The following is a 20448-nucleotide window of genomic DNA, read 5'->3' as shown; positions in this document are numbered from 1 at the left end:
ATAAATAATTTAACAAATTATTTCTTAATTTAAAAAGCTTTTTTAATCATAATTTTTTCAGCGGTGTTTTTTAATAAAATAATGATTATATTTTTTAAATTTTTATATAATTTCGCTTCTTTTACGACCCAATATGATATAGTTTTGAAGAGCTATGTTTTTGATAATTATAGGGACCCGTCTGACTTTCAAGAGTCTTAGGGCACCACTAAAAATTAGAGGGTGAGAGCAGACATTTTTTAAAAATATTGTTTTAAGGACCATCCTAATAAATATATATGTTTACAGACATATTTATATATACAGGGCGAGTACTGGGTCCATTTTTCCTACCGGGAAACTGTATATAAATATAATGCATTTACAAAATATTCAATTAATTGTATATACATATAAACCTTTTAAGAACTTTTCATAAATTTAGCAAAAATAATTTTTAAACAATCGCGTAATATTTTTCAATAAATTTGCTTTGTTTTTCAATAATTTTGTACTTTTCTATACGACTCTACACTCCTGTTTATAATGATAGGTTTTCTACCCATTTCTTACACTAAGAAGATAATATACAAATAACATAAAACTAAATAATAAACCAAATCTACATTTTAATTTAAGTTCTATAACAATCAATAAATACACAATAATGTTAACATAGTTGTTTTTATTTAAGTGATCTTGATTGCGTAGTATAACTATAAAATAAGAATAATAAGTTATTAAAAAAAGTTCAATTCAAAAGAAATAATATACAAATAGTTAAAATAGTTCAACAAAATGTTTTAAAACTAAACTTTGAACATTTCGGTACTTTTTTCACACATTAAGTCGATGACTTGATCCGCCAACAATTTCCTTTCACAGTTTATCAGAATTATTGATTTCAAATTCCCCTGTGTTAAACAACTTCTTAAACGCGTTTTTATAATTTTAAGTTTCAAAAACAATCGTTCACACGTTACTTGAGTCAGAGGAATTTATAAAAAAAACTGTACACTTCAAGTAATCATTATACTCTAAAGCAAACCTATTGAATTCGTAATAACATTTGTTACGCATAATAAACATGAGTTACATTTTTTTTTCTTGTAAACTTATTATTATCATTTTCCTGAGAGTATTTAAAAATTGCTTTGGTTTTGATATACATCGTATACCTCTCTAATATCAATTTTGGATATTTGATGCCAGAATTTCATAAACGATAATTATTGTTCTCCTAATTTTTGTTTATCGATATGAGGTAAAAATTCACAAATTTTATGAATAGGTTTAGAATTAATTCCAATTTTCACAATTTCTTAAAACCCTTTTGGATCAAGTAGTTTAAGATCGGAATAAGGCACTTTGCTGCCATTAAAATAATATCCATAACGTAGTTAAGGATAATATTGTTGCTTGCTTAGAATGTGGAGGAACTACATTCTAAGCAACAATATTATCCATAACTACGTTAAATGTTTTGATTCTATACAATTTTCGGAAGTATCTCCATCTCGTTTATTTTAGTTAGTACTTGAGTTTTTCCCTTAAGGTTTTAGATTAATTTTTCTTCTTTTTACAGGAAGCGTTAATTCTCTATCAATGTCTGACTCATCTTCCTAAATTACGCTCGATACAAATTCAATAAATATTTTTGCTCCTAAACAGATTGGTAAAAATTCTCTTTTGTTTACTTTTAAAGACATTATTTTTCTTTCAATTTTTCTCAATGCTTGAATATAATCTAGACCAGATGTTTGTAGGTAATCAGGTTATACAGTAGTAAGCTTAAATTTTTGCAAAAACACCATTGCTGTTAATACTGCTTCATAACGGGTTAACCTAGTAAATTTTGAGCTGTTTTTCTTTTGGTGTTTAAAAATCATAAGTAACAGAAATTTCATAAAGTGTACATACAGCTTGCACATATACAAATTGCATTCTATCATCATTCTTGGTTCTTTCATTCCACGTATCGATACGACCAAATATCTTAATAACCGCATCATTTTTTGACCGTCATCGAGTTTTACCAGTGTTTATCAAATGTGATGGACAACTAGGATTGTTCTGATTTTCATAAACATTGAGTCTTTTATAAGATTTTTGAACAAAAAACAAAATTTTCGAACAAGTCCAAAAAAAGAAATAACTGTAACTAAACAAGAAGCAGTTTGTTGTAAGACTGGGTTTAACGCATGAGCACCATGTATGAATATATCTTGGGAGCACTTCCTTGAGTTTTGCTTGAACTCCTTTACATTGGCCATCATATCGGCAGCACAAATCATATTGGCAGCACCAATCAAAAGCTTCTGCTACATAATTATCTAAGCTAATGTTTATAGATTTAAAAGTTAATTATAATAAATGAAGTAAACCCTGATCTGAAGATGAAATCACGTTTTTTAAAGCTACAACTTGTTCCAGAACTTCAACTATAGACCTAATGCCTTCAGTTCTGTCACTAATATACCGTAAAACAAACACGCATTGATCATGGGTAGATACATCCAAACTTGCATTCATAGTGATTGAATAAATAGCAGCTGAAGTTACTTCTTCAGATATTTTTAATAATTATACACAAGTAGTTTGTTACAGTTGTAGGACTTAAAAAAGTAAACACATTTCCTCTACCTTTTTCCTACTTTTTGCTCGTTTTTCACTTTTTATTTCTGTCTTAATATTTTCATCATTTAAATCAATAATTTACTTGGCTATTAATAAAACAATTCTAAAAAGTCTGCTTGGTTAACTGCTGTATTATTTAAGTTATCAGCTACCTCATACCTAAATCTTGTTATCGGCAATCCTTGTTTTCCGATTACTTTAAATATTTCAATTATAAATTTAGCTACTTTTCCACTCTTGGTTACTTCATGTTCTCTTTGACTCCTCTGGACTTTATTAAATAATCCGTCTACACTTTGTTCACAACTATCCCTTATAAAATATTTTCTCTGATTTTGTCACTCTTTGTGATCTTTTATGCGTTCATACACATGGACCCATTCTTCCAAACCCTGTAAAAATCGACTTTTTAGAAGAATAAACTAAACATATAGAACAAAAAAATAATTATGTTTGTAACAAAAACCTAACCAATATCTTTTAATTTTTTTCTTTGACCCTGGAATTGCTACACAATTTGGTTTGGAAGTGTTAAACGGTAATTGGGTGCCGTCATTTTCTTTTTCTAGATGGTGTGGATAAAATGAAAGATATTTTTCATTTTATCCACACCATCTTTGAATATTTTGTTTTCCACAAGGCTTTATAAAATAGTTCAAATTAATTTTATCAACAATATTTATATGTGGCAGATCAGAATCTTCAAAAGTCTTTGAAGGTTCACGTTCACTATACTGGGATAAAGTCGTTGTTGATAATAAGGGTATCTGTTGACTTAATAATGCTGTTTGTTTACAACTCTCAGGCAATAATTTCCAGAGTCTGTAGAATTTTGTATATCAGGTGAATGTAGATGAGGTTTAGAAGGTGAAAAAAAAACAATGTAATAAAATAATATTGGATGTTATATGAACTTGTGTTTTTATCAGCGAGTTAGGCACAACTTTTTCAGAAATACATTCAATTTCATTTGACTCTGTATTCTAATTTGTTTGATGTTCTGTGAAATTCTGACTTAAAACAGTTATAATATTGGATGTTACATGATCTTGTAACTTTAGGGGCGATTTAGGTACAACTTGTTTAAAAATAAATTCAATTTCATGTGACGCTGGATTAATTTGCTGTTCAGTAAAATTCTGACTTAAAGCAGTTTGTGGCAAAAAGTTTCAGTTTTTTGGATTTAGATGCTATTTAACTGAGACATTTTTTGTTATACTTTTTTTCGTCTATGAGAGCCACTTTCATGGGTTTTTTTCTTTTGATTAATCTGTTCCGTTATAAACTGCAAAATATATATTTTGTATATTAATGCATTAAATGTTTAGTAAAAATAAAAAATCAATAATACAACACGATTGTAAAACAATATTCTGGTTCACTGCTGTTAATAATAAATTAAAATGATATTTCGATCTAATTAAAGGAAATAACTAATACAAAGGAAAATGTGTTTATTTCTGAGTTTTCATTTGGATTAGTTAAATTTAAGATAATAATATTATACCTAGTCCTCCTTGATTTTATATAAAAATTAAGTTAAATATGGGTTTATTTGTAAGTAGATAATATCAGCTGTACGCACTCTACTTTGGCTTAATAAATATTAAAGACAACAGCAAAAAATACCGAATATTGTGCATGCTATCTAGCCGAAGATGAGTGAAAAAACGAATCAGCGCTCTTCAAAAGTCGGAAAGGAGTTAGTAAAATCTATATTCTTTTATAACAAAATACAATAGCATGAGCTAAGAGTGATTTAAAACACCAACTAATTATTGCTATAACGTAAAAACAAAAGCGACATTAACAAGAATGCCTTGCAGTTGCAAACCCAGACCAATCAGTAATACAAAAAAACGTCATGTGATGCGCGCGGTTCTTAAAACTAAATGATAAGATTTTCACGATAATCTAGGATTCGACAATGAGCATCTTATTATACTATTAATTACTATGATCAATTCTGAATAAATAGATAATATAGATACTAATAGCAGTTATAGTTATTTGATAAACTATTACGTATTAAACAACAACAAAAAATCCTAATAATGCATACGAAACACGACAAGGACTATTACGTACTACGTAAAAATAATTATTAAAGTTTTTTTAATTTTACCTATTCCACTCAATTTGATGTCTTATTATTCCAATAGTTGCCACTTTTACATTGACTTTTCTGTGTACTAATTTCAAAGCCCTGTCTTAATATTATTATTTTATTATATATAAGTATATAACATTAACTAGGTTCACCACACCAAATCCAAAATAATTTTAACATAAACTATTTTCAATTTATTTAAATTATTATTTTATTAATTTGTATCACTAAAGAAATGTAGTTTTCTATAAATTAAAAAAAATGCGATTATAAATTTGTTTTGATTTATTATTATAATACAAAATGAGTTTTATTTTATTATTATAATACAGCTATGAGTTTTGTTTTATAACTATAATACAAAACAGTCTTAAATATCAATATGTATATATATATATATATATATATATATATATATATATATATATATATATATATATATATATATATATATATATATATATATATATATATATATATATATATATATATATATATATATATATATAAATATTGAATTCTATTTGAATCAGGTAATTGAAATAGTTCTTAAAAAATTTTGTAGAAGTTTGTTTTCTAACAACATTAACACTTATTTGGCTGACTAAGGAAATATTTTCTCCTAAAGTTTTAAAATCATTAATAATATCTTAAGCTAAAATATTTACTATGATAAGATTTTAAATTTTGTAATCTTTCTGATAGTTTAGGCAATCCTTTTAAACCTGTTTAAAGGTATATGTATACATTAGGAATATTTTTTCCACATATTTAGTTCACTTTTAAGAAAATATCTTGTTTTTTTGATTTGTGTTTTTTACTCATGGTAAGATTTGTAGTAAAGTTGCGTATGCTTGCAATAAAGTTGCATTTTTCTATGATGTATGTTTTAACGTTGGATAAACAAACCCAAAACAAAAAATCTAAACCAAATGAGAATTAGCTAAACGAGATAAGAATTTGTAAAAAAATATGATTTTTACTGATTAAAAGATTAACCAGAAAAATGTACTTCGATTAGAAACAGATAAAACGCGTTTGTTTAGCCCACATAGAAATCTTAAAAGAGAATATTCTAAATTAGAAAGACGATGAAGTAATCGTAATAATGAAAACCAAGCTGTTGATTCTAAAATTCAACAAGATTATTCTAAACAAAATAGACAAACAAAAGAGGAAAGTTTTAATTTTTCTTGTGGCACAAGGTCTAAAGTAATTTTCATTTAATACCCTTAACACTACCTTAAAACATTAACAACGATCTAACACCAAGAAATAATTTTGAAACCGCAGGCTATCAAGCTTTTTAAAACAGTCATTGCTAAATCATAAATCTCGAATAAATAAATATTTTTGCTTACATGAAGAATTGAAGACTTTTCAAAAAGTTCATAAAAGAAGAGTTTCAAGTCAGAAAAATATTTTTAATATATTGCAGTTTTAAATCTAAATCATATAAAAAGTCTAGGAGTTTTTTTTTTTTTAAGAGATATACCTGCTGATTATGCACCGTTCACTAGTCTACAAACACAATGGCCCAAAGTTAAAAAGATAATTAACAAAACTTTAGCATTAATACAAGTTGAGAAAATTATGTTGGTTCATAGGAAGAATGAGGTATAAAAATTTTTTCTTTCATTCGCTATCAAACAAAGAGAAGCAACCGAGATGCGACTATTTGAAAATCTCCAAACTGATTTCAGTTCTACTTAAAGAGAAATCCCTGAATAAAATTATTTTTGAAAAAACCGTTGCTTTTGAATAGCCATTTGCACAGTTTGTACAATTTTTATTTTTTATTTATGTCAAGATTGGGCTGTTTTGCTTTATTTAAGTAGGCTATTTTATTAAAAACTTTCTATGTACAAATAACACAGCAGAGGATTGTAATGTTAAAATGGACTGCAAAGGTTCCGCACATAATAATAGCCGATGTGCTTTGCAGTTGGTGAAAGAGTATTAGAATTTGTTTGCTGATTTCTAGAATAAAACAATTTTCAAGCGATAAAACATTTATCTTCTAAAAAATTACGCATTGAACAGATTTAGGTTTTGAAAATGATAAAATTCATGTTAGTTTAGGTGCTTCACGGTTTTCACGGTTAGGTGCTTCACTGATCACGATTTGATCTCTCTGAAACTATTACTTCATTCTTCTAAACCATCAGAATCACCTTATCATCGTACCTCTTACACCTACCTAAAAGCCGACAAAAATTCTTTTTATGATTTTCCTCTTGACAGCCCTTGGGTAGAAATCTTCCGTCTCCCTGCTGCAATATCCAATCATAACTATTATTTTTGTATCTGTCAGCAAAACGATTCTCCGAAAAACAAACATCTGATTACTACTGCTAGAAACCATTGTAAAAAGGTTTTGTCTAACGCCAAAGCCCGCTATTCTTTGGTTACAAAATTTGGAATTTCATTTCAAAAATTAGGTTTCGTGACATCTGAAGAATCTTTAACTGTATTTTTAACAAGGGAAAATCTGTTATTCCACCTCTTTTGTTTGGTTCAAATTTTGTAACCTCGCCTAAAGACAAAGCTGAACTTATTGGTAAAAACTTTTCATCAATATTATCATTTTAATTCCACTAGTCGCGTTTTACCTAATATAGTCCATAATCAGGTGAATCCATTTACTGACCTTTGTATCTTTCCAGCTTCTGTTCCTAAACTGATTTCTTGCTTAGGCTTGTCTAAAGTTTTTGGTCCGGACAACGCAACTGTTATAGTCTTGCAGAAGTGTTTTCCGGAGTTGTCGTTGATACTTTCAAAACTCTTTAATAATTGCTTATCAGGTCTTGTTTTCCACCCCGCTGGAAAGCGGTGTCTGTTATGCCAATTTTCAAAAATTCTAGAGAGCGATCTTTCTCGTGGAGTTACCGTTCCATTAGTCTTCTTACTATCATAAGCAAGGTTTTGAGTCTTTTATTAATAAACACTTAATCTCTCATCTTGAATCTAATAACTTTCTTTCTGATCATGAATATGGATTTCGATGTACTTGTTCAACTGCTAATTTGTTAATGATATTAACCAATAGGTTTTATCGTGCATTAGACAGATGTGGAGAGGTTAAGGCTAACGCTCTCGACATTTGTAAAGCTTTAAATAAATTTTGGCATGCTGGTCTTTTCCATAAGCTCTCTTCTTATGGTGCATCAGGTAGCATCTATAATATTACTGAATCCGATCAAGGTTGCAAACAATGTTCACGCAATATTGGGGCGATATTAAGAAAACAATATAACGCCAATATTGGTATGGCAATATTAGCATTATATTGCGCCAATATTGTCATACCAATATTGTGCCAGTATTGGCATATCAATATTGGCAAATATTTGCAAACCAAAATACGCCATTATTGTTTTACTAATATTGGCTTGCTAATATTAGCGCAATATTGTTTGCCAATATTGTCTTAATATTTAATTGTTAATTTTAGTCAAATAACGGCCAATTTTGACATTTTTACAAATTGTTACGCATGCGTAACATTATCGGATATTCATAATGTCCTTTAGTTCTATTAACGTGTTAAAGTTTAAATCTTTTTTTACGTAAACAGACATCCTTATGTTATAGTTTTTTACAGAAAAAATTAGATTATAAAATGAAAATTTTAAGTTTTGAAAAGTAAATAAGTATAACAAGTATTTTAAATTCAAAATTTACAAATTGATTCACAAAAATAAGTCCTTACGCCTCATCAGTTTTTAACTGTTTGTAATTTTTTCTCACTATTGTATATATATATGCAGTTATTAAAGTGAGAAAATATTGACTGATCGTATCAAGAGAAGAAGTGTAAAAGTATTGAAAGCTTTTTATTCAAAATTTTACGATTTGAATCACGAGAAGAAGTGATTGTAATTGATTTAAGGCAGATTGTATCACGAGGAAAAGTGAATATATATATATATATATATATATATATATATATATATATATATATATATATATATATATATAATTATATTTAAAAACAATAAAGAAAAAACTTTTATTATGGAACTTTAAGTCTCATGCCTAACGGCAATCATTAGCCATGTATTACAAAATTAAAAGTTAAACGTTAAAGTTACAATTAGAATTGCGGTGGCGATCAAAAGATCAAGTAAATATACAAGGTAAAAAAATTTTAATCAACCATGATGTATACAATAAAATCGAAATTAACGGTACTGCAGATTGTTTCATAACTCTAAAAGACCATAAAGAGAATTTTTGAACCAATGGCAAAACACTCAAAATGTTATACATTGGTTTCAAACCATAAAAGAAAATCAATTCTGTAAGTTCTTAGTCTTTGATATTAATGATTTGTATCCATTGATTAATGAAAACCTACTAAAAAATTCAATAACTTTTGCAGAGCAACATCTAACAATAAATAGCGAACATAAGAGTTTTATATGCAAGAAAATCATTATTATTTAGCAATGGAACTGCCTGGGTTAAGAAAAAGGGAGGATTATTCGATGTCACTATGGGGGCCTTTGATAGCGCGGAGATTTGTGAATTAGTTGGGATTTTTATTTTGCATCAAATCTCGCAGTCTTATGATAAAAGCAATTTCGGTATATATCGAGATGATGGACTAACTACGTTTAAGAATAAAAGTGGTCAGGAAATGGAGAGGATAAAGAAACATTTTGTACAATTTTTAAAAATAACAATCTTCTTATCTCTATTAAATGTAATTTGAAAATAGTGAACTATCTCGATTTAACGCTAAACCTTAACGATGGTTCTTTTCAGCCATATCGCAAACCAGATATATACTGATTTATATACATATTAGTTCTAATCATCCACCGAGTGTAAAAAAAAGTATTCCTAAGACTATTGAATTAATATTATCGGCAGCATCGTCAAGTAAATCGTTTTTTAAAGAAAGTATTCCTCCTTTTCAAGAAGCCTTGAAAAAATTGGGTTACAACTGCGAATTTGCATACCATCCAAGTATAAAATCAACAAACGGCAACCATAAACGCAAGATAATTTGGTATAAACCTCCTTTAAGTGCAAATGTTGTTACAAAAATTGGTAAATGTTTTTTGAACCTCATCGACCTCCACTTTCCAGTTAACCACAGACTTCGTAAAATATTTAATAGAAACACAATCAAAATAAGATATTCCTGCATGCCAAATAAAAAATCCTTTATCAACTCTCACAATAAAAGCAGTTTACATAAGGAGGCAAAAACTAATGAAATGAAATGCAACTGCATTGACAAAACAAAATATCCAATGAACAACCATTGCCTTTCCAACAATATTGTTTATCAGGTCATCATCTATTTAAACAATCCGGAATATAAAGAAAAAGTGTATTTTGGACTTATCGAAACACCTTTTAAAGTTCGGTATGCAAACCACTTAAAATCTTTTAATGCAGTTAGGTACAAGAATGATACAGAGCTATCAAAAGAGGTATGGAAATTAAAAGAAAAAACCTTAACACCTTTTGTCAGATGGAAGATTGTTAAAAAATGCAAACCATACAATCCAACAGCAAGAGTTTATAACCTTTGTTTGAACGAGAAGTTCCAAATTTTGATGTATAAAGGAGAAAATCTATTAAATACAAGGAGTGAAATAATATCGAAGTGCCGGCACAAAAATAAGTTCTTTATTTCCTCTTTTGATACCGGAGATTGATCCTGGTTGGAATACGTCACGTTTACGTCACGTTATACTTTCAAAACTTTTAAAATTTTGTTTTCATGGAGTCATTAGAACTCATGCCACCGTAGTTTTAATTGTAGTTTTAACGTTTAATTTTTAATTTTGTAATATATGGCTGATGATTGCCGTTAGGCATGAAACTCAAAGTTCCATAATAAAAGTTTTTTCTTTATCGTTTTTTATTATAATTATAAATCGCTCTGTTTTGAAATTTATATATAATCAAAATAAATTTCCTAAATATTGAGCACTTTTCAAGGAACAAGAGTTTTGTATTATTTTCATACAACACTAAATCAAATGATATGTATATATATATATATATATATATATATATATATATATATATATTTATTTATTTATATGTATATATTTATTTATATATGTATATTTATTTATATATATATATATATATATATATATATATATATATATATATATATATATATATATATATACATATATATATATATATATATATATATATACATATATATATATATATATATATATATATATATATATATATATATATATATATATATATATATATATATATATTATTGACCTATTCACATACACATATGTGTGTGAATTACTTTATTCTTGCTTAATTAAGATTAGTTAAGCAAGAATAAAGTAAAATTCACGGAATAAGTAATGGTGAAAAATGTAATGAATTACTTAAATGCGACTTTGAAAATGCAATAAGCTTTAGTGAGGCATCTGTTAATGATAGTATTATTAAAAGCTTAACACCAATCATAACAAACTTAATATCTGCTATTGACGCTTAGACATAAGCTTGGGAAAATAAAACTAATATAGAAAATATACATCTTGATATATGGAAAGCTTTTGACACACTTTCACACTATCCCCTACTTCTAAAACTAAAAGCTTGTAGAATTGATGAAAGCAATTGAAGAGAATGTTACCTAAGAGATTGGCAGCAGAGTATCAGTGTTAGTGGTACATATTCAGAATGGATGAAAGTAAATAGTGGGTTCCCCTTGTATTTACTTCTATGATATTTTTCAATGATTTTCTTTCCGTCGATAAAGACCTTGGTGTCTTCGTTGACATTATTTTAATTTTTTTCTTTTTTTGTGAGTACAAAGATTAACGTCGCCAATAAAATTGTTGGAATAACCAAAAAATCACTTGTTAATCTCAATATCTCAACATTTAGTGCTTTGTTTAATTTCTCTGTTCGTCCTCGCCTTGATTCTTGCAGCTCTGTCTTCTATCCTTGGCTTTAAAAAGATCAACAATTAATTAAAAATGTTCTACGCAAGTTTAGTAAATCTGTTTTTGGCCTGACTGGACTCATTTAGAACCAAAAACTACTGAGACTAAATTTAACTAGCAATCTTTTTTTAACGTAAAGACATGGTGGAAACTTACAAATGCATTAACAATCTTTATTGATGTAGTTACAACCCTTTTGCATCCTTATTAATTATCATCCAGTATTTTATCCATCAACACATGCGGTCACGCTTATAAATTGAAAAAGATATTTGGTAAGGCAGATGTACGCAAAAACTTTTTTAGTATGCGAGTTAAAAATTTGTGGAATAGTCTACCATCTAAAAAATTATGTTCAACATCTGTCACAACGTTTAAAAAATATCTAGATGCATATTGGGAGCATCAAATGTACGATTATATATAAATGATTACACCGATACAAGGAGATACAAAAGAATAAAAGATTGATAGACTTATTTTATATGTCTAATTATTTTATTTGTAATATTATAACCTTAGATAATAATAATAATTATAATAACAATAATAATCACAATATGTTAGAATAAATCTCTTACCATAGTTATTTGCTTAAAGATTTTTAAAATATTCCAATGTCAGGTTTGTTTACATATCATATCTTAATGAAACCAACCTTAAAATTTAAATGACAAATTCTGTTTATAATTTTTTAAATCTTAAATAGAAAAGTTATGCAATTCACTGTGTGTTTACTGCAGTATGCCAGAAAACAAGCTCTTCATTACAGAGTATACTTTTTTCATGATAAAAAAAAATTAATATAAAATTAATTATTTTACTAAATAATTAATCACCAAATAATGTTTTTGTTATTATTTTTAGATTTGTATACTTTAAACACTTCATTTTAGTGTTCTGTATCTAAAAAAATTTATATAATATAACTTATAAATTGTATTTTAAATTTTATCTTTTATGTCAGGCTAACTCTTTCAATTGACCATGAGATCTTAATCTCATTATCAATCGAATCTCGTAACCTCATGGTAAGAAGCAAGAGTCTCAAGTTGGTTGTCTTCAGTGTGCATTGGCTACGGCTCTTTAGCCGTAGTAAAAGCAACCTAAACTGGACAAAGAAAACATTGATAAAAAAAGAATGTAATAAATATTCTTAACACTTTCTAAATCTCATATTTAAACAAGAAAATGTTTTTATGAAAACCTGTCCAAACCACACAAACTTTAAAATTCACTTTCTTTTACTAACCAATAATCCAACTTTACTTGAAATAAAAAGTGATTTTACATTAAAAAATGAAGCTTAATAAGTTTTAGAATAATATTTTCAGTTAAAAAAATAATAATCTAAAAAAAAATTAATTTGAAGTTTTTTTTAATATATATTTATTTGTAAATTTTTTTAGTTGTTGTACCGTTGAATTAAAGATGGCAATAAAGTTCGAAAATTTTCTGTGGCTGATTTTTTTAATTAAAAAAATAACAACATGTGTGCCATGAACGTAATCCGTTTTTCATGGTTGATCAATGAAAGTTTGGTGTACTGGCCAAATCACTTGCAAGCATCATACATTTTAGCTTCCATACGTGAAGCCAAACTTACTTCTAAAAGTAACTGGAGTCAGCTGAAAATAAGAATACTTTATTATTCTGGATATTGACTTAATTACAATATTGTTTTTGCTTATTTAATTTTAAGTTACACATGTGCAAGATGCTATTGATTTAAACAGCTTTATTTTATATTTTTTGACAGTTATGAAACTGCTTTAAAACAGACAGAAACGTTAGAGTTTACATCAAGCATTGAAACGGATGTTGATAGTGATGAAGAAGAATTATCTATGCCTCAAGTCTAAATGGTTGCAGGTTGAAATAAAAGTGACACTAAAGAACTGTCTACCAGCTTCTCAAAAGTTGAAGAAATCTTTAGTGTTTTAGGGTTAAGAGTTTTCCTCTACAGAGAGCAATCAGAGCTTTGCTTGACCATCCCCTTCAATTCATTAAATTTGTTTGCCGGCTAAAGAGCAAAATATTATCGTTCTGTATACTCGTGGGGTGTGAGCTTTGCATAGTAATTAACCATACAAAGATTAACCATTAACCATTTTTTGCACATTACCACAAAGTGCTGTGACGTTTAAAAAAAAAGTTTTTATATATAAATATATGGATATTTTGATAAATTTTTGAAATCTCATGTCCCTTGCCAGAACAGAAGACATTGTCTTTGAGTGACGAAATTTTGCACAGAAGTTACTCATCTGTAGAGACAAGTTTTCGGCTCTACCCCTAAAGCATTGTGAACAATTTTGGTTTTTGGAGCCCCCCTACTCTGTACGTTTTTTTTCGTTTGTATCTGTTTCATATAACTTTAAATAAATTTAATAATCTAAAATTTTTTTAAAAAACGTTCTATGATTATTGTCATCTTCTAGACTATAACCTGTTTGATTTGATTTAAAGATAATGCAGCCTGGTGCTATAGCATTTTTTAAACAAGAAAACTGTAATAAATTTTGATTGTTAAAAATTTTAAAAGACAAATTTGTTTTTTATTATTTTTAATAATAAAAATTCAACCGAAATACTCAATATTGGCTTCATATAGTTAACAATATTGGGATAATATTGTAAACTATATTACGCCATTAATGACCAGGATTATTTGCCCATTTTTGGCGTGATATTGTTAACATTATCGCGCCAATATTGCAAAGTGAATATGTTGCCAATATTAACTTAATAATGTTGGCGTAATATTGTAGCGCCAATATTGGCCGATTTTGGCAAAATGTTCACATTGCAATATTAGTGCGATATAGGGCAATATTATCTGCAATATTGCTCCAATATTGCAGATAATATTGCCCTAATATTGCGCCAATATTGTTTGCTACTTGGGCTTCCTTACCAATTGTAGTATAAAAGGGGTCCTTGATGGACAGCACTTTTCTTGATATCCTGTAACTTCAGGGTTCCACAAGTCGTATCCTTGGCCCCATCCTTTTTTTAATTTTTATAAACAATCTCCCAGAAATTCTTACATCTTAAGGTGCCATTGTTTGCTGATAGTATTACTATTTATTCTTGTCTTGATAAGAAAATCTCTGATTGCTTGAAGGTGGCATTTGAGTTTAAAAAGAATCTCAGTTCTGCTAGAGCATGTTGCTCTAGCAGAACTGAGAACTGAGTCTCAGAGGCTGATGAATTTTAACTCATACTGTTGTTGGAATAATGTTGTCTTATGCGGATCTTTTAATGACGTCCTTTTTTTCTTTCAGACAAGGTGCAAAAAAGTAACGTAAGTGTAGTTGGACCTGCTCTTGCAGCCAATTTTTATCTATTGTCATATTGTCGTAATGTTGCTTCTCTATAAATACTATAACGGGCGCTGCTATAAAGAGCTAGCGTCTCTTGTGCCATGTTCTAATATTCGCTCTCGTTTTACTTACTATTCAATTAAGTTATCATTTTACTGTGACTATTCCTATGCGCTCCAAAAATTTTTATTAATCAAGTTTATTTCCTCTAACATCAGCACTTTGGAATTCGCTTCGTTTATCTTGTTTTTCTAATTCATATAATTTGAAATCTTTAAAGTAGTCTGCAAAAGTTATCTTTACAAACTTGCTTTTTTTTCTCATCCAGTAACTTCCAACTTTAATAGCGGTTGCTTGTAGCCTTTTTGGAAGTGAAGATATTGAAAAAAAATGTTTTATGATATGATATGTAAAAGATATCATATGAAATAATACAATGATGTAGAAAATGAACAATTTTATGCTTATAATGTTTTTATGAAATACATTTTAGATTTTTTTTTACAGAAAATTTTCACATAATGAAAGTTTTTTTAAAAAACTGTTATAATATAAAAGTGTGTGTGTGTGTTTCTTTTAATGAAAACACTACAGGTTTGAATAAGCTTTGTTCTAACATTTAGAGACATGAAGTACACAAACTTTAGCTACTTTTCAGGAGAAATCAGGAATTAAGAGACTTGAAGTAAATAAACTTTAGCTTTTTTTAAGGAGAAATTAGGAATTTAGAGACGTTAAGTACATAAACTTTAGCAACTTTTAAGGAGGAATTAGGAACTTAGAAACGTAATTTAAATTAACTTCAGCTACTTTTAAAGAGAAATCCGGAATTTAGAAACCTGAAGAACATTGACTTTAAAAGCTTAAGTAAATAAACTTTTAGTTACTTTTAAGGAAGAATGAGGGTTGTGGTAGAAATTTACCACATGCTATTACAAACATCTATTATAACAGAAAAGATTAGTATTAAAGCTTAGATGCGCATTCCATTTTTTTGAACAGCCCTTCAATAAAAGACTAACTGTTGTATGTAATTTTATTTTAATATTGTATATTAGTTATGAGGTTTTGTATAACTTTTTTTTTTTAATCCTTCGTAACAAAGAGACGCTGCAGTAATATCTGTAAATTGTTTTTTATTAAAATAAGATCTTTAATGGAACCGACTAATAAATAACACCACTTTTAAATTGTTTAATTTAATTACTGAAAGTTTCATTTTATTTCAACAAATAAAGTTGAATCTTTTAACATCTTACAAATATTTTAAATTTTCTTGAAAGCATTTATATTGAAAAGATTTTCTATGGATCCAATCTGAATTTTTAGATTGATCTGCCAACTGATGGTTTCTTCAATGCTGTGATCATTTATCAATGTTAAACTTTAATTACTCTTAATCCCATGATAAGAAAATTATATTTAAAAATAGATATTGTGCGATTTGTTGAAAAAATTAACAAAAAAAATTTCCAGATTTTTTCTCAAATACTAATCTGGGTAACACTATCTTTATTTCAATATTTCTAGTAATAATATAAACTTTTCAGAAAATAATGTAGGGACACTATAAGAGTCTTAAATTAGTCAAACATTAAAACTATGCCAATAGACAGCTAAATAAAATGTAAAACTTTGTTTTCACTCTTCGGTTTTTTAGGCTTTGGTTGATTATCTATGATTTTAAAATTATTAAAGAATTTAAGCTAATATTGATTGATAAACGGCCACAAAACTTAAATACACAATTGTTAGATATACATAATGTTGTTGTTATACGTTACAATCTTATTTTAAGGAATTAAATTTCATTTTATTCTGTTTGCTTTCATTAATAAAGTATGAGACACCAATAATTCCTTGCGTTTACTCAGTTTTGCAATTTTAGAACACCTCGTTGTATCAATAATAAACTAGTTAGCTACAAAACAAAATATGAGACACCAATTTTTCCTTGCGTTTACTTAATATTGTAATTTCAGAACACTTAATTCAAAAAGCTGCAATACAAACATCTTTATTAACTATTATTAGACCATATCTCTTACTACCCTTTTGTAAATGTTATCATATAATCTATGCTTTTGGATTTCTTTGCAGCTTTAGCTATTTTTCACAATATTCTTTTCACTAAAAATACTTCTTTGTCTATTTTTTTTATTTATGATAAAAACTCTCTCTTTAAATCAACTACATTAATTAATAAAATCTGTAGAAATTAGACTGTTTTGCAAAATTTCGCCATTATGTGTTATAGACAGAAGTTTTACTCAGAGCCAGACAAAGACACAAATCGTCTTATTACCAGCATTGTTTACATTGCAATTTTTTCAGTGTTTACATACGAAATGAAAATATAGAATAATATACTAAATATTTAAAGTCTAATAGAAATGAAATGTTTTTAGGTTCGCTTTTATATTTTTTTTTGTATTAAATTAAAAATCTTTATTTAAAATTGTATTTCATGCTAAATTTCAAAACAAAACTTTTTAAATATATTTTTGAAACAATTGTGTTTTTTGAAAATTTCTTGAATCTTTTTTGGAAATTGCACGAATGTTAAAGTATTTTTGGAGATGTATCGTGCGTCATTTTATACATAAAAATAATGTTTGGTAAATCTTTATAAATATTTAAAGTGATAAGATATATATGGTAAGATGATGTTCAAGAGGTTCGCATTGCACAGTTCTTTTTGCCCAAAATACAGTACTGCACATATGCTTTTGATAATTTTTTAAAAAATTTTTAGTTTACCGTAATTTGTATTTCTATAGCGTGAAAGTATATAAAAACCATGTAAACAAAACTCGCGCTAACGTTGAGTCAGCGCGCAAGCACGTGTTATATTTAGAGTTTTTTAAAAAATACTAATAATGGCATTGCATTTTAGCTTTTTTACTTATTTGAAAAATGTATATTTACGCTTACCTTTGTGCTTTTTTTAAATTAACATTACTTATGAAAGACCGATGAACTTGTATTCTACGGTTGAATTGTGAACAGCTTCTTCTATTTTCCTTAAAGCTAGTATTTCTTCTATAATTCTAAGCAAAATTATAGCAAACTTGATATTTTTTAATTAATTTGAAATGATAACGAGCCATTAGCTAGTAGGAAAGTCAGCTTGAATTTTATACCAGTTAATTAAGTTGTATTTACTCTTCAGTTTGAGTTTTTACAATAAGTTTCCACATTTTCAGTGTTTGCGTTTTAATGTATGGCTAACCTTGCCATATTTTGTTTTACAATTATCCTGAAGGTTTATTTTCTTGCAGTATTTTCAGTTGGAGTTATATATGTCGTTATATGGAAATCATCGAAAATAAATATTGCATACTTAATCAAATTCAATCAAAAAAACACATAAAAAATAAAGAAAAATTGTAATATCAGAATTTCCGCCGCAAAAACAAAGCATTAAAAGATTCAAATTACACTCAGTTTTCTTTTGACTACAAATAATAAACAAATTCTCTCACGCTAGTTGCAGATAACACATACATGATTAATAATAACAAAAAAACATAAAACCTCGTTATGCGTTAAATAGACTAAGCTCAGAAATCCTTATAAAGATAACTAATTCACTTATTTTTTCATTTTTTTTTTTTTTTTTTTTTTTACATATTCCACTTTATGTTATAAAAACAATATTAGCATTTTCAGATAATAATATAAAAAAAAATTAAAACAATCGAACATAGTAGATTAATATAGAAGAGTTTCATAAACGAAGCAATCTAACAGCCTTGCTGCTAATACTATTAAAGTTGTTTTTACCATACATGTGAATAAAGTAGTGAATAAATATAAACAACGCAAACACGAGGTATGAGTTTCAACTTTATATATATATATATATATATATATATATATATATATATATATATATATATATATATATATATATATATATATATATATATATATATATATATATATATACATAATAATAACTTTGAAATTAGTTTTTAAAAAAACCAAGCGATTACAAATAATGAAAGGACCTAATTTATAATCGTAATTTCGGCGTAAGTTCTTTTAACAAAATGTTTTGACCTACAACTATTTGACATACACATTAGTATTGCCCACCGCCCCCCTTCCCCTTAAATATAATTTTTGCTACTGCGGGCCTGATATATTACAAAAAATTGCGATGAATGGAGCTTGGGAAAATAAAGCCCCAAAAGTTTAGCCCCACCTGCTCCAAACGTGAGAGCAACAAGTTGATGAAATATGTTTTGTATTATTTTTAACTAGACTTTTACTCATCGATAAATTTTAAGTTTCATAGTATTATCTCTTAGAGTTTGCAACCCCATCAAATTAAGCGGGGTTCAAACTTTATATGATCACAATTTTGGAACGTTAAAATATTTTACTATAAAATTTAAAATTTATCGATGAATGTAAGTCTAGTTGAAAATAATACAAATATTATATGTATATATATGTGTATTATATGTGCATGTATATGTATGCACGTATGTATGTATGTATATGTGTTATATGTATATGCATTTCTTTTTATCTATATTTTATATTTATATATTTATATGTATATATGTATATATCTATATATATATATATATATATATATATATATATATATTTATATACATATATATATATATGTATATATATATATATATATATATATATATATATATATATATATATATATATATATATACATATATGTATATGTATATGCAAACATTGTTTAGTAGAATTTTAGTAATCCGATATAGACATTTTGAGCGGTACACTGTATTTTTGCTCATCGGTTTGCCGCCAAAAGTGGCTCGTCAATGACTAGCTACTATTAACATGTCGTGAAGTTGTTGGCTGGCCGTTTATAGCGGCTGCCACAAACGGCACTATATATATATATTTATATATATATATATATATATATATATATATATATATATATATATATATATACATATATATATATATATATATATATATATATATATATATATATATATATATATATATATATATATATATATATATATATATATATACAGTAGAATCCCCTTAACTCGGACTCTAAAGAGGTATATTTTTTTTGTCCAACTTAGCGAATGTGCGAATTAAGCAAAGCTCTTGTTAAGTCGGACTTTTTGAAAATGTCCGACTTATTGAAATTTCAAGACTTACCGAATGTTCCTTGATATATAAATATTATGTACATATATATTCAACAATATAATCTTATGTGAAAATATATATTTTTGTATAAATAATATATGTTATAAACGAAAAAATTCCTAAATTGATGTTTGTTTCAGTGACTCGCACAATTCTTTTTTAAACAGCTTTGAAACATTCAAAACTACTCTTCCAACTTCACCACTCTGAGTAAACATCGAAAAATTAACAAGGGTAGAGTGTGACCAATTCAAGATTCTCAATATTCGGATGG

The 20448-nt window shown here is 27.2% G+C and overlaps 2 protein-coding genes across 3 annotated transcripts in view; one reads left to right on the top strand and one right to left on the bottom strand.

Moving 5' to 3' along the window:
* The window catches only part of LOC136079814 (uncharacterized), a 38323-nt gene extending 19951 nt beyond the window's left edge, over positions 1-18372 (bottom strand). Inside the window, exon 1 of one of the 2 annotated variants that reach the window (XR_010638243.1) lies at positions 12261-12339. The gene's annotated coding sequence lies outside the window, so the exon portion shown is untranslated. Of the gene's footprint in view, positions 1-12260; positions 12340-17939 lie in introns of those variants that run through there. The other variant, XM_065796381.1, reaches the window with a different exon arrangement.
* A 294-nt stretch (positions 18373-18666) lies between these two features.
* LOC100215166 (interferon regulatory factor 9) overlaps positions 18667-20448 on the top strand; it is a 74884-nt gene continuing 73102 nt past the window's right edge. The window contains exon 1 of the mRNA XM_065796379.1: positions 18667-18840. The gene's annotated coding sequence lies outside the window, so the exon portion shown is untranslated. The remainder of the gene's footprint in view (positions 18841-20448) is intronic.

This window comes from Hydra vulgaris, chromosome 04, assembly GCF_038396675.1.
Source record: "Hydra vulgaris chromosome 04, alternate assembly HydraT2T_AEP".
NCBI lineage: Eukaryota > Metazoa > Cnidaria > Hydrozoa > Anthoathecata > Hydridae > Hydra > Hydra vulgaris.
This window is presented reverse-complemented; position numbering and strand designations above follow the sequence as displayed.